Here is a 25140-nt window from a genome sequence, read left to right as displayed (position 1 = left end):
ATTATATATTATTTTATAAAGTAAAATTTAAAACCTCTTATAAATTACAATTTAAATCTCAAGGCATCAAAATCTCCAAGGTTGTACACAATTATCAAGATAGAATAAAAACTTAAGCCATGTGCTCCTATAGGACAGATGGCAAATCCAGTATACATAAGGCAATTTACAACTTTAAAAAGTGTATAGGATGTTCATAAATGGTACAGAGAACAGCATTATTTTCATACAGTAAAAAATGAAACCTTAAATAAATTAGGAAATACAATATGAGTACCAGATAACAAGCTATACAGTAAAAAAACCTCTTTTACCAGTTCTAATAGATTGTTCATTATTTGGGAGTTACAATAAAATCATAAAAGGAATTAATCTAGCAGCCAAAACTTCATTAGCTTAAAATGATTCAGTGCAACAGAAAAATCAACAAACAAACAACAAAATTAATTTACAAAATCAATCAGCAAAATACAGTAAGAGACAGTCTTTTAAAAACAGAAATAAAACCCATTCAGTTCTGAGGTTTAAAAGTCCATGCCTGGTTCAATTCAAGGTTCTTCTAATTTAGCTCTACTCTGAGCTTAAGGGGTTTTAAAGTTCAAAGTTCTCCTGAGTTTCAAGTTTGAAATAATTGCAAGAAAGTTTGTCATTTTACTTCCTGTTTGAAGAGTAAACACTAGTTCCCACATGGAAGCGTGGGGTAGGGTAGGGGCTAGAGAAAAGCTTAGGTCAGTTTTTAGAAACCCCACTTGGAGAGATTGTGGGCTGGGGTCTAGGTCAGGCTTTAGAGAAAACACGTATAGGGCTAGCATGGAATAAAAGCATCTTTCTGGTTAAAAGTCAGTAACAAGAGAGCGGGGGGCCGGGGGGGGGGGGAGGGCAATACTTTCCAAATCTTAAGCAGCAGCGGCTGAAGCAGTCTCTGAGATTGAACTCAAAATGGGCCGGGGACTCAGGAGTCTGCAGTGGGAGCAGTGGAAGCGGTCTGCACTGGTGGGCTAGGGATTTGGCAGGCAGGGCAGGCAGAAACAGAGTCAGGAAAATTGGAAGGGGTGGGGGTCTCTGCACTGGTGGTAGCAGGCAGGGTATCGGCATTTGGGATTAAGTTCAGAAGCCAGAAGTGGCTTCTCCACCCCTCCAGGGTGGATCGGACTCAGCTGGCTGTCAGCTTCTGAAGGCAGGTAAAAACAAGCTTTTGCTATTAGCAAAAACAAGCTTTTGCTATTAGCGAAAACATGGCGAGCAAAGCCACTTTCCCCTTTCCCTGAAAAGTAGGCTCGAGACTGGGGAGTATAGGGAGAGGAGCAAGCATGGAAAAGGAGCATGGCTCTGGGAAGGATTCTAAATGCTCTTGGTAGGCTATCTGAAAAATTGAGAGTCCAAATTCCAAACTTCTGGTTGCCATAAATGTAAGGATTAAAAATGATAAAGGCTGATATTATGAGGAAAAATAATATTTTAATTTCCATGACCATGTTGGTAAAAATATATATGACCACACATGACTATTTTTAAAAATGCCACTTGTCTGCATCTCCTCCCATCTTCCTTAGTAGCCAAAGAGATAGTCTCAAGGCCAACCTCTGAATTTAAGCTGCGTTGGACATCACCACGCCCAAAACCGGAAACCCATTGGATCACGGAAAATGTAGTTTCAAAGTCTCCCACATGTCCACAGGAAGTTTGTAAAATACTTTTAAATGGGACAAAAGGAAAGTGTAACTGGATTACAAGAAAGGGTTAATGTAGTTATTGTAGGAGATTACAATTTCCTCTCTCAGAGACACATAAATATAACAAAAAGACAAAAAATAAAATACAAAGAAAACAAAACACAAAATAAATAAAAAATGAAAACTAAGTATGAAAAAATTTATATTTTGAAAGATAACATCATTTTCTGTGTGGGAATATTACACATTATTTTTATTTGCCAAATCATGTGGTACTATTATAAACTATATATCCTTTGAGGTATAGAGATTTTTAAAAAGATAAATGTGCAAAAATATTAAACAAAAAAGAAAACAAAAATTAATTTAATTTAGAAAAATAGTATTTAATACTGAGAACATAAGCAAAAGAATGACTTAAATGGAAATTTAATGAAAAGCATAATTCAGAATAATAGATTAGGCACCTAAAGCCAATGGAGTAGCCTCTTATTATGAAATATGAAGGGGATAGCCAAAAACTGGATAGAAATTTCTTTTAAGGCAAACTTGTATAATAATTCCTTAGTGTCCAGTTGATCAGATTAACTCTTTACCCATGTTTTCGTAGAAATATGGTAAAGTCATGTAAGCAATTAACAATTATGGTAAAGGTCTTATGAGTTCATACCATTCCACCCATCTACCCATCCTCTAGGCCTTTACCTTCTACCTAGCTCTGTGCCTTAGTCCCTCTTCCTACACCCTGTTTACCTTCTGACCTATTGACACTAAGAAGACATGTTCAAAAGTCTGCAAGAAGGCACCTTGGCCACCATGGTCTTCAGTGCTTTTGGGGATGGCTTATGGCATAGCAAAAAGTGGCATTGGATTCACAGTCATGTTAGTCTTGTGATCTGAGCTAATCATGAAGTCAATCATTTCTGTCATCATGGCTAGTGTTATGGAATAAAGGGGAATATGAAATGAGCTAATCAATGAGGCTTATACTTGAGTGCTCTGGGTGATATTAGCTGCTCCTGGCAGGGAAGGCTATCTCTTAACACAGAACAACTTAGGTCAGCCAGAAATTGTGAGAGCCTGGCTGAAGGTTTTATTCAGCCTCCTGCTGTTATTCTAAGCTCCCTTGAGGGGAGGAATAAACAGCCCCTCCCTTCTGGAGAACAAATCCTAGCATACAGGAAGAGGAAGCTAATCCACTTCCTGCCCAAGATGGATGCCTACTTTAGCCCTCAAGAAATAAAGAAAGTTATTCTTTCCCTCTTCAGCTGTTGCCCTACTAGTGAGTACAATGATTCACCAGAAGCTCTTTGTATAAAAGCCAAAGAGGTTTTTTTTAATGCCAAGGGTAAGCTGAGGGAAAAGGGTTTAAGGTCTGGTAACTGCTGCTAAGGGAGAAGCTGGTTCTGGAAGAGGGTCACAGAAGAGGGGGGTCAGGGATAATTTCAATGCCCTGAGGTAATAAGGTTTAGCAGATTACTAGATGAGGTGATGGCTTGGTTTAGGTTGTCCCTGCCTGCCTATAGAACCAGTTCCCATGATTTCCACCCCCCAAAATACCCTCCTCCCAGGGCCCAATGGGGAAATCCAGGGAATAGCATGATGTCAAGGGAGAGGTCAAGGGAAATCAGGCAAAGCCCAAAAACCCCCAAAGCAAAAGGCCCTTCAGTTGGTACTCCAGGGATATTTATAGACCAGCTCTAATGGTTTTCCCTTGAGACCAGCATCCTGGCTGGGTCAACATTCTATTCCCTCCAACTGTCAGGATTGCCTCAGATGGATTTGCAAGTGCAAGAGATTCTGGCAGCAATCCTGCATTAAACTAGTAGCATCACATTCTATGGTCTGCTAGTGGCTATTCTCCTCACCAATACTCTTACATGGGAATCACCTATTTATGAGTTCCTTAAAGTGGAGCAAGCCTCAGCTTTGGACTGAGTGGGTTGACAGTTAGCTTTGCCATTAGCATTATAGATAGTACTAGTGTTGGGAATGTGGCTCAGCAGATGGTCTTGTAAAATGCCCAATATCTTAGTGACTCTTCTGTCTTTGTTGTCTGTATCTGCCCCTGAACTGGCTCCAACTAAGGCTGTGGTCTCCTGGGCCTAGTCATATGGTGGGGAATCTATCTACCCATTTGTCCTAAGTAGTATATACTTAAAAATGAATTAGAATTGTCATTTTTAGACTGAGAATTTTCTTCCCATGTGAAATATTTGATCCTGAAATGGATGACCTTAATGATAGTAGGATACTGAAGTTGCTTGGATGTCTCAGTAATTCTTAGTAAAGAAAGCCTGAGAGCTTTCCTTTCTTGACCAATGTGCTTAAAAATATCCCAGACAGGTTTATAAAAACAGGACAGGGATTTACTTGGAAACAAGGTATATTGAAGGGGAGGATTAAGGAATAGGGTTCCCTAACTTTAAGGGTTCTCACTAACTGCCTATCTTCTAAAACCCCTCATGGGGTGCCTTCTGTGACTTGATGCTTCCTGAGGCCCTGACCTGGCTATTTTGATCCCCAAAAAACCTGTCTCTATTTAATACTCCCAGATTATTTTTGAAGGATAAGCAGGTCTGTTAGTTTCTTCAGGGTGAATGAACCCTTTGTGGTTGAGTTCAACCCTAGCTGAGCCAAGCCGGAATTGGCTTCTGACCTTCACCAACATGGGTTAGCTGGACCACAGATCTTCTGAGCAGTTGGGAACATTTTCAGTATGCAGGAAACATTGATAAATCTCAAGTAATGAAGGGTTTCTCCAGACAGGAACACCGGAGGTAAAAATATTCAGTTCCAGGGGATAGGGAAACAAACCTCCTCAGCTTTCAGAGCTAGAGAGGAAGTTCCAGCTCTAGACAGTTCAAAAGACAGGAAGTCCAAAAGCCCCTACTGACCATTGGTGCTCACTCTTTATTTTCTCTCTGAGTTCCAGAATTAAGCATCATCATTTCCTGGCATATGGCCGGCTTTTGCAAAAACTCCTTCCCTTCCCTATTGCAACCTATTTTCTGCTTCCCTTATTATATATCCTAAATATTAATCTTAAACATAGGGGGAATATTGCATGTTGAGGTTAAATATCAAGTGCTGAGAATTACTTGAATAAGATCATTTGAAATTCAAGGTTGCAGTAGTATCCTGTAAAAATTGTATGATTTGGGAAAATGTTGAACATGTGTTTCCAGCTGTTTGACATTAGGCCAGGAATCACAGTTATGTTTCCAGAAAAGATTCTGACTGGAAAAAAAAACAGACAACCACAACAAACAAACCAATTATAGGAAAGAAAATTATTAGTGAAACAAAATTCCCACATTTGGGGGAAAGAAATAAAGCAATTGTCAGAAGAAAAATAAATGTCTCTGAAAAGACTTATTTACAACAGCCAAGATAGCAGAACAGGAAGAAGTAGTGCAAGCTGACTTGTCCAGCAATGGCATGAACACAGATTTCAGATTAGTATCATACTGAATAGTAATCAGAAATCAAGGGAGAAACCAGAGTGAGTCATCTATCAAGCACAAGACCGCAGATGTAAACCACAGGAATAGGCACAAACTTAACACAAAAGGCACAAAATTTTATCTGAGTCAAAGACTCACTAAAAGTTAGAACAGATCAAGGAAATTAATAAATCCATGATAAATCAAGAAATATTAAAGTAAATCAAAAGATTATTTAAAAAAAATTAGTATAAGCTATCTCACATTAAAAAATAAATTGACCCAAGGAAAAAGATGGAGGAGAAACAACTATCTGAAAGTCATTAACAAAAACTTAAAAATAAAATGGACTGGATGACATATTTCAGAAAATCATAAAAGAAAATTGACTATTCTTATTAGAACCTCATATGGATCTCTTAAAAGGAACTCTGAAATAATAACTACCAAGAATGTCATGGTAAAATCAGAGCTTTCTGGCAATTGGGGGAAATATATCATATATAATACGGGAATGTATCAAGCAGCCCAATAAAATCAAAATATCTAGGAACCATAGACAAAATTACACAAAATTTAGCAGGCACCACTTTATGTTTTTTATTTTTAATTAAAAATTTTTCAGTTATGTTTTTATTTTTATTTTGAATATTTTCCCATAGTTACATGTTTTATGTTCTTTCCCTCTCCCCAAGCCCCCCAACCCATCTTAGCCAATGCACAATTCCACTGGATTTTACATGTATCATTGATTAAGACCTAATTCCATATTATTGATAGTTGGACTAGAGTTATCATTTAGTGTCTTCATCCCCTATAATATCCCCATCAGCCCATGTGTTCAAGCAGTTGTTTTTCCTCTGGGTTTCTCCTCCCACAGTTCTTCCTCTGAATGTGGCTAGTTTTCTTTCTTATAAGTCCCTCAGCCTTGCTCTGGATCTTTGCATTGCTGCTAGTAGAGAAGTTTGTTATGTTCGATTGTACCACAGTGTACCAGTCTCTGTGTACAATGTTCTCCTGGTTCTGCTCCTTTCACTCTGCATCAGTTTCTGGAGGTCATTGAAGTTCACATGCAATTCCTCCAGTTCTTTATTCCTTTGAGCGCAATTTGTTCAGCCATTCGCCAAGCGAAGGACATTCTCTCATTTTCCAATTTTTTGCCACCACAAAGAGCACAGCTATAAATATTTTTGTACAAGTCTTTTTCCTTATTATCTTTTTGGGGTATAAACCAAGCAGTGGTATGGCTGGAACAAAAGGCAGGTAGTCTTTTAAAGCCCTTTGGGCATAGTTCCAAATTGCCATCCAGAAGGTTGGATCAATTCACAACTCCACCAGCAATGCTTTAATGTCCCAATTTTGCCACATCCCCTACAACATTCATCACTCTCCCCTGCTGTCATTTTAGCCAATCTGCTAGGTGTGAGGTGATACCTCAGAGTTGTTTTGATTTGCATTTCTATAATTATTAGAGATTTATAACATTTTCTCATGAGCAACCACCACTTTAAAGGAAAGAAAAGTATGAAACATGATGTTCCAAAAAGCAAAGTTATAGGCCTATAACAACAACAAAAAACTTGCCCAATGAAACCAAGGATGAATACAATAGTTCCCCATTCTCCTTATCTATAGTTTTGCTCTCAATAGTTTCAGTTATCCACAATCAAATGAGTATTCCAGGGGAATGAGGGAAACTGGAAGAAAGCCATAGTCTGATGAGGGAGAGGGCTGGCATATGGTTAAAAACAGGTGAAGACCAGGACCTGAGCTTTGATAGATGGAAAACAGACTGGTGGGCATCTGGGAGGGGTAGAGTGGAGCAAAGCCTTCTCTCTCTACACTGGGGGCAGTAATCTGCCCAGGGTAGTGGTCTTTTTATTATTCAGTTCTGCTTTCATTTGGGAGTTTTGCATTTTTAGGATTTTTTGTGGAGAGAAGGATAGGAATGTGTAAAGAAAACACAGAACTATACAGTAAAGTTAACATAAGCATCTTTGGGGATCTTAGAACTTATCCTCCATAGAAAAGGGATAATATAATAATGAAACATTATTAATAATTAATTAATTTATTATTATTGATATAATAAAGAAACATTAATGAAATAATGAAACATGTCCTCCATAGAAAAGGGATAATATAATAATGTACAATATGCTTTGTTATTACTATAATGTTGGTTTTATCCTGCTGTTATATAGGGCTTCCAGGAATCAATTGGCACTGAACAGATGCTATTTAAGCTTATCAGGAAAGGTAAAATAGCAGCATACAAATCCAAAGCATTTCTAGATTAAAAATATATAATATATATCTATATAATTACTGACTAATTAAATCTAGTATTCAGACATGAAATCTAGAGAATGAGATCAAAACTTGTTCTAGTTCCTTTTGTTCATTAGGAGGCAAGAACAGCTCTGATCTTACAAAAGAAGCTCAAAGCATTTTGTCTTCGTGATTATTAATATAAGCTAAGTATGCGGAAATTCAAGTTCCCTGAAGAGTTTCCAAAGCAGATTTCCACAAAATGCCACAGGAAAACTGGTATCAGTGCTGATTGTGATCCATAAGTTATCACTCTGGTAATTAGGGTCTTCCCAAGGCATCAAGGAACAAATTGGACAAACCACTGATTTAATGTCTGTGCTGTGGTATATTTTGCAGTGTCCATGTAGTTCTCCCTGATAAAATTTCTTCTCAGGACAATAAGGATAAGGAAAGGTGAATCTGTTTGGAATATTCCTTCGCTGATGTGCCATATTGTTAGTGGTAACCTTTACATTTCTTTTTTTTTAATTTCATTAAGTAGCTTTCATTAAGTAGCTCTGATACTTGGAAGAGGAAGTCACATGGTTATGCAATTTTTTGACAAAAACAGATTTGTCTTGCAGCCACTACAAGTGGCTTCCATTGTTTCAATTTGCTTTTCTAAGTCCATATCTTTGATTTCTGGAGACAGAGCACCTTGACAGAATCCACAAAAGGCTTTCTTTGGTTTCATACCTGTTTGTGGGCAAAGAGTGTAAAAGACATGTCTACAGGGCACCTGCATCAGTTTCTTGTACACTCCCAGGCACACCAGGTATCTGCAGCCTATTTGTTTAATTTATCATTTTAACTTTATTATATGTATCTATGTACAAGAAAATCATGTTATATATGGGATTAGCAAGTATTCACTTGTACCCACAATTTTAGCCCATGGTCGGTCTTTAAACAAAACCCCCATTAATATGGGACACTACTGTAATTTGACAAGGGGAAATAAACACAGAACTTCAGTGAAATAGAGGATTTCCAAGCATTCTTGATGAGACCAGGGCTGAGTAGAAATATTGTAATACAAACATGAGAGTAAAGAAAATATTAAAAGTGAGTAATTAAGCACCTAAGTAGAATTTTTTTTTAATTTTTTTAAACCCTTGTACTTCGGTGTATTGTCTCATAGGTGGAAGATTGGTAAGGGTGGGCAATGGGGGTCAAGTGACTTGCCCAGGGTCACACAGCTGGGAAGTGGCTGAGGCCGGGTTTGAACCTAGGACCTCCTGTCTCTAGGCCTGACTCTCACTCCACTGAGCTACCCAGCTGCCCCACCTAAGTAGAATTTTAATAAAGTTAGGACATGGTAGATTTCCAGTGATTATAGAAAGGGACATCAAGGTGAAGATATTCTTCAGGCAACTGTAGACCTCAGAAGAGAGGTTAGGATTGGAGATATGGAGTTGGAAACATCTGTATTGAATATTATTTGAAGCCACGGAGAAATTGAGAAAAGGAAAAACATTTAAAAACAAAGGGTTGAGGGTTGTAAAGGCATATATATTTTTAAAAGTATAATGGAAAATACTAAGAAATTATATTTTCTCTAACTTAAAAACTTTTCCAGAATTTTTCCTTAAGTGGGAAAAACAAAAGCTAAGACCGTTCTTTCAAGGGGATTGATGTTAATCATTAAGGGCAGTGTCTTCTTTTTTTCTTCAATAATTAATATATTGATTATAATGATTAATCCCATTCAGTCCTTAAGGGGGATGGTCAAAAGAAGAATCTGAGGAGATTCTATCCTGGAATACAAATTCCAAACTAATCTTTCACCCTATAATGATAATTTTCTTCTTTGAAATGTTTTTAATTGTTTCTTCAAATCATTTTGAGGATAAAGAAGTAAAAGTCTGAGAATATGGAGGTATTATGCAATTATGAATTATATAATACCTGTAAGCTCTGACACCTCTGTTAAATTATGAATATTTGTATTAAAATGGTGTTAAGTTAAATAATTTTTTTCTGACAGATTTATGCCTAAAACTCAGAGAAAAATATATAGCATCATGTGATATAATATAATATAAATTATAATAGTTGGATTAAAATGGATACATATTGGATTAAATATATGTCATATTTTAATCTAAGTATTTGTCCATCTTAATTCATTAATTACAAATATTTAACATTAAATTATAAATACTTGGATTAAAAATTATAAATGTTTGGATTAAAACATCTATTTTAAATTAAATTAAATGTTTAGTTTTAATTAAGATGGATAAATACTTAAACTTAAACATCCAAGTATTTATCTATTTTATTCTAAGTACTTATATTTTAATGTACACACATGTTTAAGTAAAGTTTAGTTTTTGATTAAAAAATTTATGTTGTTTTGGTTTCTTAGATTTGTTTTATAAACCAAACTAATATCTTTACAAACAAAAAGATATTGAATATGGAATCATAGAATACAGATTTAAATCCTGTCTGTTATGTTTACACTTTGTAATCTTGGAAAAACTACCTCTCTGCACCTTGATTTCCTCATTTGTAACATAATAGCATCTGATTGGATCAGAGATGCCAAACTCACCCTCTATCCCCTACATGCAACTTGAACCAGAATAAAATATTATTGAGAAATATTTAGCAAAATTAATTTAAAAATAATAAAACACAAATTAGATTACATTTTAATGTAATTAAAATAATAGATCATTATATATGGCTTAGTGACCCCCATTTCTATTTGACTTTGCCTCTGCTGTACTAGATGATCTTTAAAATCCTTCCTATTTCAAGTTCTATAATCTTATTAAGTATTGAAATATAAACTTAATGTGGACAAAATACAAAAGGATTTTTGAGGCTTTTCAAACAAGGCTTCTTAAAAAAATTTTGTGCCATAGACTTATTTTGAGGCTTTTGGATCTTACGGATTATCTCAGAATAATGTTTTTATTTTATTCATTCATTCATTTATTTATTTATTTGCTCATTTATTTATTTATTTGATTGTTTATTCATTCATTCATTCATTCATTCGTTTGTTTGTTTGTTTGTTTATTTTAAAACCCTTACCTTCTGTCTTAGAATCAATACTGTGTATTGGCTCCAAGGCAGAAGAGTGGTAAGGGTAGGGAATGGGGGTCAAGTGACTTGCCCAGGATCACACAGCTGGGAAGTGTCTGAGGTCAGATTTGAACCTAGGACCTCCCGTCTCTAGGCCTGGCTCTCAATCCACTGAGCTGCCCAGTTTCCCCCCCAGAATAATGTTTTTAAAAGAATAAGATAAAATAATTGGGAAAACAAATAAAATAAGTTATGTTGAAATGTCATTATTAAAATATTAAACCAGGGGTTGGCAACGTATGGCTCTCAGACCATATCTGGCTCTTTTGAAGGCCAGATATGGTTCTTTCTGCAGGAGCCATGAAGTCAATTTTTTTCAGGTGCTGTTACAGGAACGCACACTGTTACAGGAGCACACTGTGAGCACTGTATGGCTCTCACGAAATTACATTTTAAAAAATGTGGCGTTTATGGTGCTCATGGCCAAAAAGGTTGCAGACCCCTGTATTAAACAAAATACAAGTATGCACATCCCAGGTTAAGAACACTTGTATTGTTTTGTACCCAGGAACACCCGCATAACCCCATTTATGCTTCTGTGAGTAGTAATACAGAAATTTTCAGAAAGTTTAACAGTGATGGGGAATAGAAACATAATATTATAGCTGAAGAGAGAATAAAGGTGAAGGAACGGAGAAGAACCACGATAGTTGAATAGAAAGAAGCATTCTCCAAATGTAACAGACTAAATCTTTTTGGAAAAATCCAGAAATAAGTCATAGTAAGTCCTTTGTCCGGTCCAGTTTAGCATAGAAAAGCAGAGTTCTGTAGTCATTTCCATATCTTAATATAAGTATTTCAAAATATTCACCTTAAAAATAAATATGTACACTCTGATTCACCAGACACACATACACTAATATCCCTGCTTTCTCATTATCCACTATCTCACAGATCTTTTGCCATCTGGTTTCTGTCTACATCAGGTTTTGAAAACTACTCTCTCAAAAGTCACCAATTCATTAAGCCCATGAGGCACTGACCTATCTAGCTCATTAAGTAGTTTCCTTTGCCAGTAAAAGCAGAGGTCTATTCTCTAACTCTCTCCTTGACAGGGAGTTTAAATTAAAGTAGTACTCTGAACAATAGTCATTTAATAATTATTTGTTGAGACTTTAAGATAGAGAAACTTTTCTAAAGAACCCATTAGGATCCATAACATGATGCCATTTCTTACTCTTTCTAGGCACATCAAATTATTGGTTAACTTCCCTTATTTCATGAAACAAAAGGAAAAAGTCAAAATGGTAACTTTGTGTTATACACAAAGTATTTCCTCCTTTAATACAGACATTAGAGAAGACATTTAAAACTTGGAACTCTTGGCATTTCTCCAATTAAAAACATAAAATTAAAACTGTGAGTCACTAAATTTTGTTTGAAAGTGAAAGATTATCTTTTGGAAAATCTCTACGAAACTCTTCCATGAGGTATCTTTGTATGAAAAGACTTGGTTTACAACTGAAACAAAATCTTCCAAAGTTTTGATCTCTTACATTATTATTCAAATGAACTATAATCAGTTTTGTAGTTTGGGTTACAATAAAACTCTCTTCATAGTTATCATTCATATTAAATTTAGTATTAAAACTATCAAAATAAAATTTGATTAACAATATTCATTGGGGTTAACATTGAAAATAGAATTTTCTGACTAAATTCTGGATAACTTTAATTTTTCAAAGGAAACACTATTTGCACCATCTTGCAAAAACAGCCTTCTTCTAATTAGCATTTATTGTCTAATTCATAGCACATGAATCCCTCTTATGAATCCCAATTCGATAGAAAAAAGTGGGGGAAAATGCTAACTTGTGTCTCTTTAAATATTTTTTTATTCTCTTTTGTCAAAAGAAATATCACTAAAGAGATTATAAATTGCCCACAGCCAAGCTCTCAAATGCGAACAGTTCTAAATGGAAATCTTGGGTGCTAGAAAACAGATAAGAACAGTCTAAATTTTGTTAAAAAGAGATTTAAAAAGAATTGGAAATAAGTGGTTCCTCAACATCCATGTCTCCCCTGAGCAACCCCAAGTTTCATCCTAAGCCATTGAGTTTCATTGTATTTTCTAGAATATCCACTTGAGGACAACAATGACAACTGAAATGCTTCTGTTATTCAATCATACTTGTAAATTAAACATGATTTGGTACTTTTAGAAATAAATGCCAATTGAAACAAGGATGGTATAGAATGAATAGCTAAATGGCAGTTTCTGAAATTTTGCTACTGTGTCTACAACTCCACTAATTATGCCCAAACGAATAATCTCACGTTATACAGAAATTTTAAAAGACCTTAGACCTCCCCCTTGCTCCTAAAATACATATACCTTTCAGAACACATTAAATGGAATTCACTATTCCTGGTCTCAGCAGGTGAAGAGTCGATTTTATGCTGCAAAAATCACTCAGCTTTTGAAAAGGAGTCAGGTTTACTTAATATAACTAGATAAATTTCAAATATTGGATTTTTAAGAACATATTTCAATCAATCTAGTCCTGATGTAATGCAGTCAAAGGCTTTAAAAATCTGACTATTCAGAAACAGTGCTTGTTTTCAACTCCTAGAAAAATGATTAAAAATTCTTCCCTATTGAATTCATAAAGCTATATTAAAGGCACTTGCATCTATATTAGGAGAGTCCTGCAGTGAGTGACAGGGACTTAGAGTATGTTCTTTTATTTTCTATGTATTTTTTCCCTGAATTCATGAATGAATTGTGGCTTGAACAGCGAGCTAGTTTTTATAAGACTCCCAGATGATTGCTCTCAAGTTAATATGCATGAAACTATGGCCGTGCATTCTTATTTGGTAAATCATAAAATTTTGTCACTTTTTTGTTTTCTGTTTGTAGCTTATCCTTGAATATTTAAGACAATTCTGATTATCTTTCAAAGGAATTGATAGCCTAGAATTTATGGCAAAGCTACAGTGCAGGAGTAATATCTTTAATTTGAGCTCAAAGGGCTGTGAAATTTAGAATGTGTGAAATGTGATGTGGAAATACAACAACAACAAAAAAACACTCTACCATGCCTCGTTTTCCAGATGAAAAGTATTATTGTGATCATTTAGAAGACAATATTAAAAAAATTAAAGTTCTGGTATTTCTTTAAAATTTAGTTAATAGACCGGTACTATGGTTACTTTGTTTATATCAGGGATCTTAATGGCCAAGCTGAAAATGCATGTGATTAGTTTAATACCCTGAATGCCAATTGGTTTAACGGTACTAGCATGAGGAGTTTTGGGAACCATTCCAGATCTCCCTCAAATAAACTATCTTTCTTTTTTTTTTTTTATAAACTTCCAGTTTATTTTTTAACATTTATTAATATTCAATTTTTAGAAAAGTTAACATGGTTACATGATTCATGCTCCTACATTCCCCTCACCCCTCACCCTACCCCCACCCCTGGCTGATGCGCATTTCCACTGGTTTTAATATATGTCACTGATCAAGACCTATTTCCAAATTGTTGATCATTGCATTGGTGTGGTAGTTTGGAATCAAAATCCCCAATCATGTCTGCCTCAACCAATGTGTTCAAGCAGTTGTTTTTCTTCTATTTTTCCTCTCCTGCAGTTCTTCCTCTGAATGTGGGTAGTGTTCTTTACCATAAATTCCTCAGAATTGTCCTGGATCATTGCATTGCTGCTAGTACACAAGTCCATTACATTCTATTTTACCACAGTGTATTGGTCTCTGTGTACAATGTTCTTCTGGCTCTGCTCCTTTCGCTCGGCATCAGTTCCTGGAGGTCTTTCCAATTCACATGGAATTCAACAAGTTTATTATTCCTTTGAGCACAATAGTATTCCATCAACAGCATATACCACAATTTGTTCAGCCATTCCCCAATTGAAGGGCATACCCTCCTTTTCCAGGTTTTTGCCACCACAAAAAGCACAGCTATAAATATTTTCGTACAAGTCTGTTTATCTATGATCTCTTTGGGGTACAAACCCAACAATGGTATGGCTGGATCAAAGGGCAGGCATTTTTTATAGCTCTTTGAGCATAGTTCCAAACTACCAGCCAGAATGGTTGGATCAGTTCACAACTCCACCAGCAATGCATTAATGTCCCAATTTTGCCACATCCCCTCCAACATTCATTACTCTCCCCCTCTTTCATTTTAGCCAATCTGCTAGGTGTGAGGTGATATCTCAGAGTTGTTTTGATTTGAATTTCTCTAATTATTAGAGATTTAGAACACTTTCTCAGGTGCTTATTGATACTTTTGATTTCTTTATCTGAAAATTGCCTATTCATGTCTCTTGCCCATTTATCAATTGGGGAATGGCTTGATTTTTTATACAATTGATTTAACTCCTTGTATATTTGAGTAATTAGACCCCTGTCAGAGTTTTTTATTATAAAGGTTTTTTCCCAATTTGTTGTTTCCCTTCTGATTTTGGCTGCATTGTTTTTGTTTGTACAAAATATTTTTAGTTTAATATAATCAAAATCATTTATTTTACATTTTGTAGTTTTCTCTAACTCTTGTTTGGTTTTAAAAACTTTCCTTTCCCAGATATCTGACAAGTATACTATTCTGTGTTCACTTAACTTATTTATAGTTTCCCTCTTTATATTCAAGTCATTCACCCATTCTGAATTTATCTTGGTGTAGGGTATGAGATGTAGATCTAAAGCTAATCTCTCCCATATTGTTTTCCAAATTTCCCAGCAGTTATTGTCAAATAGTGGATTCATGTCCCAAAAGTTGGGCTTTTGGGGTTTATCATACACTGTCTTGCTGATGTCATTTACCCAAAGTCTATTCCATTGATCCTCCCTTCTGTATCTTAGCCAGTACCATTTTGTTTTAATGACTGCTGCTTTATAGTATAGTTTAATATCTGGTACTGCTAGGCCCCTTCCTTCACATTTTTTCCCATTATTTCCCTTGATATTCTTGATCTTTTGTTATTCCATATGAAGTTTGTTATAGTTTTTCCTAATTCAGTAAAGAAATTTTTTGGTAGTATGATAGGTATGGCACTAAATAGATAAATTAATTTGGGTAGAATTGTCATTTTTATTATGTTAGCTCGTCCTACCCATGAACAATTAATGGCTTTCCAATTGTTGAGATCCAGTTTTATTTGTTTGGAAAGTATTTTGTAGTTGTTTTCATATAGTTGCTGTCTTTGGTTTGGTAGATAGATTCTCAAGTATTTTATATTATCTAGGGTGATTTTAAATGGTGTTTTTCTTTCTACCTCTTGCTGCTGTGATGTGTTGGAAATATATAGAAATGCTGATGATTTATGTGCATTTATTTTGTATCTTGCAACTTCGCTAAAGTTGTTGATTATTTCTACAAGCTTCTTAGTTGATTCTCTAGGATTTTTTAAGTTGACCATCATATCATCTTTAAAGAGTGATAGCTTAGTCTCCTCATTGCCTATTTTGACACCTTCAATTTCTTTTTCTTCTCTAATTGCTACTGTTAGTGTTTCTAGTACTATGTTGAATAGTAGAGGCGATAATAGGCATCCTTGTTTCATGATCTTATTGAGAAGGCTTCTAATTTATCCCCATTGCATATGATGTTTGTTAACGGTTTTAGGTATATACTGTTTATTAGTTTTAGGAAATGTCCTTCTATTCCTATACTTTCTACGGTTTTCAATAGGAATGGGTGCTGTATTTTGTCAAAGGCTTTTTAGCATCTACTGAAATAATCATGTGATTTTTGTTTGTTAGACTGTTGATGTGGTCAATTATGTGGATGGTTTTCCTAATGTTGAACCATCCTTGCATTCCTGGTATTAATTTCAACTGATCATGATGGATGATCCTCTTGATCACTTGCTGGAGTGTCTTTACTAGTATTCTATTTAAGATTTTTGCATCCATGTTCATTAGGGAGATTGGTCTGTAGTTTTCTTTCTCTGTTTTTGATCTCCCTGGCTTTGGAATCAGTACCATATTTGTGTCATAAAAGGAATTCGGTAGGACTCCTTCTTTGCTTATTATATCAGATAATTTGTATAGGATTGGGATTATTTGCTCTTTGAATGTCTGATAGAATTCACTTGTGAATCCATCAGGCCCTGATGATTTTTTCTTAGGGAATTCTTTGATGGCTTGTTCAATTTCTTTTTCTGATATGGAATTATTTAGGTATTCTGTTTCTTCTGCTGTTAATCTAGGCAATTAATATTTTTGCAAATATTTATCCATATCTCCTAGATTGCATCCCACAGAGTTTGGTAGGATGTCTCATCATTGTTATTCTCTTCAGTGAAATTGTTGATTGTTTCTATGATTTCTTCTTTGACTAGCTGGTTTTGGAGAATCATATTATTTAATTTCCAATTAGTTTTTGATTTGCCTGTCTAGGTGCCCTTACTAATTATTATTTTTATTGCATTATCATCTGAGAAGTTTACCTTTATTATTTCTGCTCTTTTGCATTTTTTGCCATGTTTCTATGCCTTATTACATGGTCAGTCTTTGTGAATGTACCATGTGCAGCTGAAAAGAAGATGTATTCCTTTTTGTCCCTATTCATTTTTCTCCACGTATCAATTAAATCTAATTTTTTAATCAGGATGTAATGACCTTCCCTGTCTTTTTTAATCATATCTATTTTTACTTTGGCTTTGTCAGAGATCATAATTGCCACTCCTGCCTTCTTTTTCTCATTTGAGGCCCAAAGGATTTTATTGAAGCCCTTTACCTTAAACCTGTGTATGCCCACCCTCCTCATATATGTTTATTGTTGACAACATATGGTAGGATTTTGGTTTCTAATCCCTTCTTCTATTTGCTTCTGTTTTATGCGTGAGTTCATCCCATTCACATTCAGAGTTATAATTATCAGTTATGTATTACCCCAAATTTTGGTATCCTTTCCTAGTTATACCTCTTTTTCTTACACTATTTCCTTTTAAACCAGTGGTTTGCTTTAAGCCAGTAACCCTTTTCCCCTCCCTTAATTTACTTTCCTTTCTACCCCTTCTCTTATTATTCCCCTCTTTTTTATTTTTAAGCCCTAATGAATTCCTTCCCCCTTTTTCTCCCCTCCCTTTTTTGACCTCCCCACTCCCCTGCTCCCCTTGGTTTATCCTTCTGCCTTTCTCAGTAGGGTTAGATAGAGTTTTATGTCCCAATGGATAAAGCTACTCTTCCCTCTCAGGGTTAATTACCCTGAGAGTAAGGTTTAAATATTACCTCTTAATGCTCTCTTCCTCTCCTTCTTATGTGAGTATTCATCCCTTCCCCTTCTAATGCCCTCTTTGTGTGTAATAGAATATCCTATTTTTCATATTCATTCAAGTTTTTCTTGGTGTCCTCTACTATTCACCCCCCTCTTTCCCACTCCCCACATCATCTTAGATCATTTAGTGTTCTAACTTCTCCCTATATATAATTCTTCTGATTAATATAATAGTGAATACTATAATAGTGAATAAAGTTCACTACAGAGAATTATACATAACATTTCTCCACATACGAATACAAATAATTAGATCTTATTGAAGCCCTTGAAATATGAGTTTTCTTTCTTTCCCCTCTGTTTCTTATTTACCTTTTTTATGTTTCTCTTGATTTTTGTGGTTGGATATCAACCTTTCCATTTATTCCTGGTCTTTTCTGTGCAAATACTTGGAAATCTTCTATCTTGTTGAATGCCCAAACTTTCCCCTGGAAGTGTATATTCAGTTTTGATGGGTAGGTGATCCGTGGTTGTAAACCCAGTTCTCTTGCCTTTCTGAATATCATATTCCAAGCCTTGTGGTCTTCTAGTGTGGAGGCTGCCAGATCCTGTGTGATCCTGATTGGTGCTCCTTGATATATGAATTGTCTCTTTCTGACTTCTTGTAAGATTTTTTCTTTTACTTGGAAGTTCTTGAATTTGGCTATTATATTCCTGGGGGTTGTCTTTTATGGGTCTAGTGTAGAGGGTGATCTATGGATCTTTTCAATGTCTATATTGCCCTCTTGTTGTAGAACTTCAGGGAAATTTTGCTGAATAATTTCTTTTAGTATGTAGTCCAAATTTCTATTAATTTCTGCTTTTTCGGGAAGACCAATGATTCTCAAATTATCTCTTCTAGACCTGTTTTCTTGATCTGTCAGTTTCTCATTGAGATATTTTATGTTTCCTTCTATTTTATCAGTCTTCTGACTTTATTTTATTTGTTCTTGCTGTCTTGAGAGATCATTAGCTTCTAATTGCTCAATTTTACCCTTTAGCGACTTGTTTTCCATTATAATCTTTTGATTTTTGGCTATAATCTTTTGGTTTTTCTTTACAATCTGGTCATTTCTGGTCTTCAATTGACTTGCCTCACTTTCTAATTGTGTAATTCTGCCTTTTAAACTGTTATTTTCTTGCCAGATCTCTTCCATCTTTCTCATCATCTCAGATTTGAACTCTTCAATAGCTTGTGACCAGTTTTAATTTTTTTGGGAAGGTTTGGATGTGATTACTTGTTTGTTCTCCTCCGCTGTTTGCTCTCTTGTCTGGATTTTATCTGTGTAAATGTTGTCGAGTGTTACAGATTTCTTCTTGATGATCTTTCTCTTTTGGGATTCTTGTCTCTGGCTTGCCATTTTTAGCCCTGTGCCCTCTCAAGTTTATCCTCACACCCAGGGTCTGTTGGTCTTCTCTAGGCTTCTGAAGTCTCAGATCTAGTTGCTCTCAGGGTCAAGCCTCCTAGTGTTCCACTTGCTTGTTCCTCTGTCAGAGGCTCCTGTAAAAGTTTCAGGGAGCTGTTTCCACAGTCATGCACCCCTCTGCACTTGATCCTCACTCAAGGTCTGCTCCTGCGCTAAGAATCCGAATCCTCTCCTGGGCTTGGGATCCGATTCCGTTCCTGAGCTCAGGATCCATGGACGCAAGAGCCTGTGCTTGCATCTATGCTCAGGGTCTGTGTTCATAGTCCTCTTGTTCTTTAGCCTCTTGGGGTCTTAAGTCTTGCTGCTCTCAGGAACTGGCCCTTGTGACCCCAAGTAGCTTCCAAGAACTTAATGGGGTGCCCCAATCTTGCTCTAGCTCTCATGTGCTGGTTTTGGTACTGTAGGTGGTGTAGGGTGGGGGAAGGGGTTGCTCAGCTTGTGTTTTAGTGAGAGCTGTTTCACACCCTTATAGCATGGAAATGCCCCAATTCCACATACCTTCAATGCTGTGGCCTGTTGTGGAGTCCCTTCAATCCTCTGAATTTGTTTTTATGTCTTCTTGAGGAGTCATATATGTTTCAGTTGGGAGAGGTTAAGCAGATGCTTTTTACTCTGCTGCCATCTTAACCAGGAAGCTAAACTATCTTTCTTAATGCTTAGCCTCTTTAATCCCCAGTAATCAATCTTATTCTAGAAATCTGGATTGAATAGGGATTGTTGTTGTTATCAAATCATTTCGGTTGTGTCTGACTCCATTAGGAATATCCTTGTGGTTTGCTATTTCATTCTCCCATCTCATTTTATAGATGAGGAAACTGAGGCAGGGTTAAATGATTTGCCCAGGGTCACATGGCCAATAAATGTCAAAGGACAGACTCGTGAAGATGAGACTTCATAACACTAGGCCCAGCATTCTATTCACAGTACCACCTAGTAACTATCCTAGATCCAGGATTTTTGCTGAATGATTTATGACTTTTGTTGTTGTTGTTCAGTAATTTTATGAATTGTGTCTGACTTTTCACAAACCTTGGCAAAGATACTCAAGGAGCTTATGTTATTACTATGTCATTCTCGAGATAAAAATGTCAAAATCCTCAAGGTTCAATAATGCTTATATTCTTTTTTTCTTTTTAAAATTTATTTAGAATACTTTATGGTTACATGATTCATTATTTTTCTCACCCTTCTTTCCTCCACACTCAAGGGGCTGACAAACAATTATACTGGGTTATATATGTATCATTTTTCAAAACTTATTTCCATGTTATTCTTTTTTGAAATAGTCATCTTTTAAAATAAAGAAATCTAGTCATATCCCCATCAAACTAAGTGATTGATAATATGTTTTTCTATTGTGTTTCTGTTCCCACAGTTCTTTCTCTGAATGTGGATAGTGTTCTTTCTCCAAAGTTGCTCTGCATTGTCCTGGATCATTGTATTGCTACTAGTAGAAAAGTCTATTACTTTTTATTGTGTCACATTGTATCATTATCTGTGTTCAAAGTTCTCCTGGTTCTGCTCCTTTCACTCTGCATTAATTCCTGGAGATCTTTCCAGATCATATGGAATTCCTCCAGGTCATTATTCCTTTTAGCACAATAATATTCCATCATCATCAGATACCACAATTTGATCAGTCATTCCCCAGTTGGGGGACACCCCCTCATTTTCCAACTTTTTGCACCACAAAGAACATGGCTATAAATATTTTTGTACAAGTCTTTTTCCTTATTAACTCTTTGTGGTATGGACCCAGCAGTGGTTTGATTGGATCAAAGGTCAGGCATTCTTTTTTTTTTCTTTTGAACCCTTACCTTCCATCTTGGAATCAATACTGTGTATGGGTTCCAAGGCAGAAGAGTGGTAAGGGCTAGGCAATGGGGATCAAGGGACTTGCCCAGCATCACACAGCTGGGAAGTGTCTGAGGCCAGATTTGAACTAAGGACCTCCCATCTCTAGGCCTGGCTCTCAATCCACTGAGCTGCTGCTACAGGCATTCTTTTAAAGCTTTTTGGCCATAATTCCAAATTGCCCTCCAGAATGGTTGGACCAATTCACAACTCTACCAGTCGTGTATTTCTGTCCCAATTTTGTCACATCCCCTCCAACACTTATCACTTTCCTTTGTTGCCATATTGCAAGTCTGCTAGGTGTGAGAAGGTACCTCAATGTTGTTTTAATGTTCAGATAATGCTTATATTCTTAAAGCATGCACCAAACATTGGTAGTACTTTGAAAAAAATCACCCTTCTTAGTGAAATCTATATTCATTTTTGACCAGCAAAATCTGTTTCCTATTAACTCCATGATTAGCTCAATATTTACAAAATTATCGTGTAAAGTTTTCATGCCCATAGAATGATATACAATGGGTAGTATGAAATGTTTTCTTGCATCAAATGTGAAGCCAGTGAGAGGAATAATATTCCATTACTCAGATTCTGCCCTTCTCTTGACAGTAAGGTTCCTTCTAGCGATTGACACTTGAGTCTTTTTGCATCATTGTCTTGCTCTTTGACTTTTTAGAACATACATATTTTTCTGATATTGCTTTTGTCCAGGACTCCCGAACTATTTAATTTTCACTGAATTCTTGTTATGTAATTCCATTGTTTCTTTTCCTTATGGACTATAGGTATTTGAAAACATCTGATACTTTCCATCACATAATTCATCTGCTAGTCTGAGAGCTTCTTTATAACACATTTGTTTTCACTCTTCTTCAAGAGGAGTGTTTTTAACCTGTGAAGATTCCTGTTTTGGACATATCTCACTTCTACGAAATGTCTAGTTTTGATTGTCTCCATAAGTGAGGGCTTCTGTTATCTAGCCTTTATGTTACCTGCTTTAGGTAACACTCTTGGAAAACTCATAGGGATTAGTCCATAGCTTATGAATACTTCTTTGTTTGACTCATTTGTATATGGTTTTTAATATGGGCTCACAGAACCCTAGATTTTAGGTTATTTTCATTCATTTCAATGGGGGAAAGTGTATTTTAGATGTCATTTATTTTATTTGTAACTATTTTATTTTGTTTCATTCATCTAAAACATTATTCTGAGACTTGTCATCTCCAGGAGGGGGAAGGAAGAGGGGAGGGAGAAAATAAGAGTCATGTAACCATAGAAAAATATTCCAAAAGAAATAATAATGTGGGGAAAACATTCTGGGAAGGAATACACAAAGTTCACAAAACACACATACACACACATACAAACATCAGTCACACACACATGTTAAGAACTCCTGATCCAAGTAGAAGTGGGGCTTTTGTTTCTCTCAGAGAGAATATACATTCAGCTGTACCTATAGATGAGGAATGTATTCCTGATAGTAAAAATCTTGTCTCATATTATTATATAGATAGATAGATAGATGATAGATAGATAGATAGATCTATCTAAAACTTTTAGTTTATTACTAAGGTAGCCATTCCCTGTCATTGGAGAACCCCCTTTGATCATGAATACTTCAAATTTCTTGAGGTTCTCTTCAGATGGAAGTTTATGAGCCAATTCCCAGATATCATTGTCCCTTACTGGGATTTTATCAAGCACTTTAGAATGATCAAAATGGTATGAAAATTCATTGATCACACCATTAATGGGCTCCTCAAACCTGGTTCCACTATAAATTATTCAATATTGCTCTTACTCTTTTAGTGTTTCCTTCAGTTTTTTTTGAAAAATATTCAATCTACTTCAAGAATTGGTTATTCCTTATGAATCTTAATGCCCATTATACAACAAAACATTGCACATGCAGTTTCCAACTATTGAAAAGCTTGATCTATGAAGACAGCCTTTAAGTACTCACTAAAGCAGTTTAGGCATTAGACATGCATTAGTCATATGCACTAAAACAGTAGAGCAATGAATTAAAATGCATGCTTAGCACATAACCTATAAAATAGGAATGCAGTGAATAGGGACTAAAGACCACAGTCAAATAACAACAAAAAATATGAGTAAATCATATAATTAGAGCAAGCATCCTGTTGTCACAGGTGTACAGATTCAGCATATAATTGTGTATGGCATTGTTAACAGCTTTGATTAATAAAATTTCATATTTATTACAATCATATGAGTGTTTTGGATTGAATATGACTTAAAGAAATATACACAGGAGACTAAAAGAGAAATACAAAACAAAAAAAAAAGAAACAAGATTTTCAAAATTAGTAAGCAAGCATCAATGATAAAAGAACAAAATGTTTATAAAGAAGTCATATATCAAATTAATAAAATTCAAAAAGCACTTCTTAAATAAAATAACATGCAAAGGTGAGCTATCCACCTTAATATGCAAGAAGCAAAAACCCAATAACTAACATAAATATACAAACATAAATATACAAATTTATTTATACCTATAGCTATTTTTATTTAAGTGAGGGTTTTACTAAAGCAAAACTGAAAGGTTGGTGGAAATGTGCTTCTAGACAAGAGAAAGGAAAATCACATGTAATTCTCAGCTATAACCACCACTTGCATGTTCCATGAAAGTGACTGAACTGTCAATCAGCCACTGAGATAGGGATCAATTGGGTATGCTCACACAACTCATTTCCTCTCTTCTTCAAGCCCTTTTTAATCTAGGCTGAGTTTTCAAGATAATAGGAAAAGATAAGAGACCCCCTCTTGACTGATTCAGACCTAGTGGATACAGGATTCCCAGGTGCTAGGGATATCAGTTCTGGAAAAAAAATGTTCCTTTTTCTCTCAAATAAAATATACTTTCTCTTATTGTTTACTTTTTTCCCCTTTACCTACCAGCCTCGTCTAAGGTCAAGGTCAAACAAACAACACAGTCAGAGTCTATTCTCAGGGAAATCTAAAAACCCTGTGAGAGTATTAGAAAATAGAATTATTTGCCCACAGGCAACTCTACCTCAATCTCCTCTTTCTCCATGCCTAAGTCCACTTTGAGGAGCTTCAGAAAAGTCAATTATACCTTGAATATATTCATTAGATGTTTCCAGTAGTCCTGAAATGCTTCAGTGTGCAAAGCAGGGTGTCAAGCACATTTGACAAACCAATTTTGAAAACAATACCCAATAAGCATATTTTATGGTCCACTTCATGTCATCACAATGCAAAACACAAAGTAATTACTCTAAAGATGGAAAGGTAAAAACTATTCCCTTTGGTAACAAACATAATTTATTTATTATTTTTAGCAGCTCAATCTTCAGATATAGTATAAGATTTGAAACTTTTTAGAGTTTTCTCATTTCAATCCTTTTGAAAAGAAGGAATAAAATTACATCCATAGACAATAAAAGATTTCCTGTCTGGGTCTTCATTGCTCACAAATGATTAAAACAAGCCTTAAGTGCCTTCTACTTTTTAAATATTACTGTTGCAAAATATATTTATAACTCCCACTAAAATAAAATTTGCCATTTGGATTATAGAAAACCATTACATAGAATAACAGCAGGTGATTGATTTTCTGAATATAAATGATATAAACAAACCTAAGAAAACTCATCATCACCTCTTGTACAGATGCAAAACAACCTGTTCGAAATTGCCAGAGAAATAACAAGTGATTGGAATTTACACCCAGAGTAGGATGGGATGTGAGGAAGGGATTTATGGTAACTTAGAATAATGTATTTCTAAAGAATTTTGCTGCATTAAAAATTGCTAACATTATCAAGACTTTATTTGATGGAGTGGCCACTTTTAAAAGAGCCAACTACAACAATATGATCTTAATTAGAACTAGTGTATACCTCTATTCCCTGAAACTTTAAGATAATGATCCTATTCAAAGTCATTCATATCCATTGCTTTAGGTAGTCAGCACTTTTGATTAGAATCCTATAATTTCAAAGTGCTTAGATTCATAGAATCCCAGAACTGGAAGAGATATAGTTCAATATTTATATTTATATGTATGCATGTGTGTGTGTGTGTGTATATATATATATATATATATATATAT

The 25140-nt window shown here is 35.4% G+C and overlaps 1 pseudogene; it reads right to left on the bottom strand.

Moving 5' to 3' along the window:
* Positions 1-7612: 7612 nt before the first annotated feature.
* The window catches only part of LOC123250582, a 148400-nt pseudogene continuing 130872 nt past the window's right edge, over positions 7613-25140 (bottom strand).

This window comes from Gracilinanus agilis, chromosome 1 (genome assembly GCF_016433145.1).
Source record: "Gracilinanus agilis isolate LMUSP501 chromosome 1, AgileGrace, whole genome shotgun sequence".
NCBI lineage: Eukaryota > Metazoa > Chordata > Mammalia > Didelphimorphia > Didelphidae > Gracilinanus > Gracilinanus agilis.
Note: the sequence above shows the minus strand (reverse complement) of the source record. Positions and strands in the feature narration are given on the sequence as shown.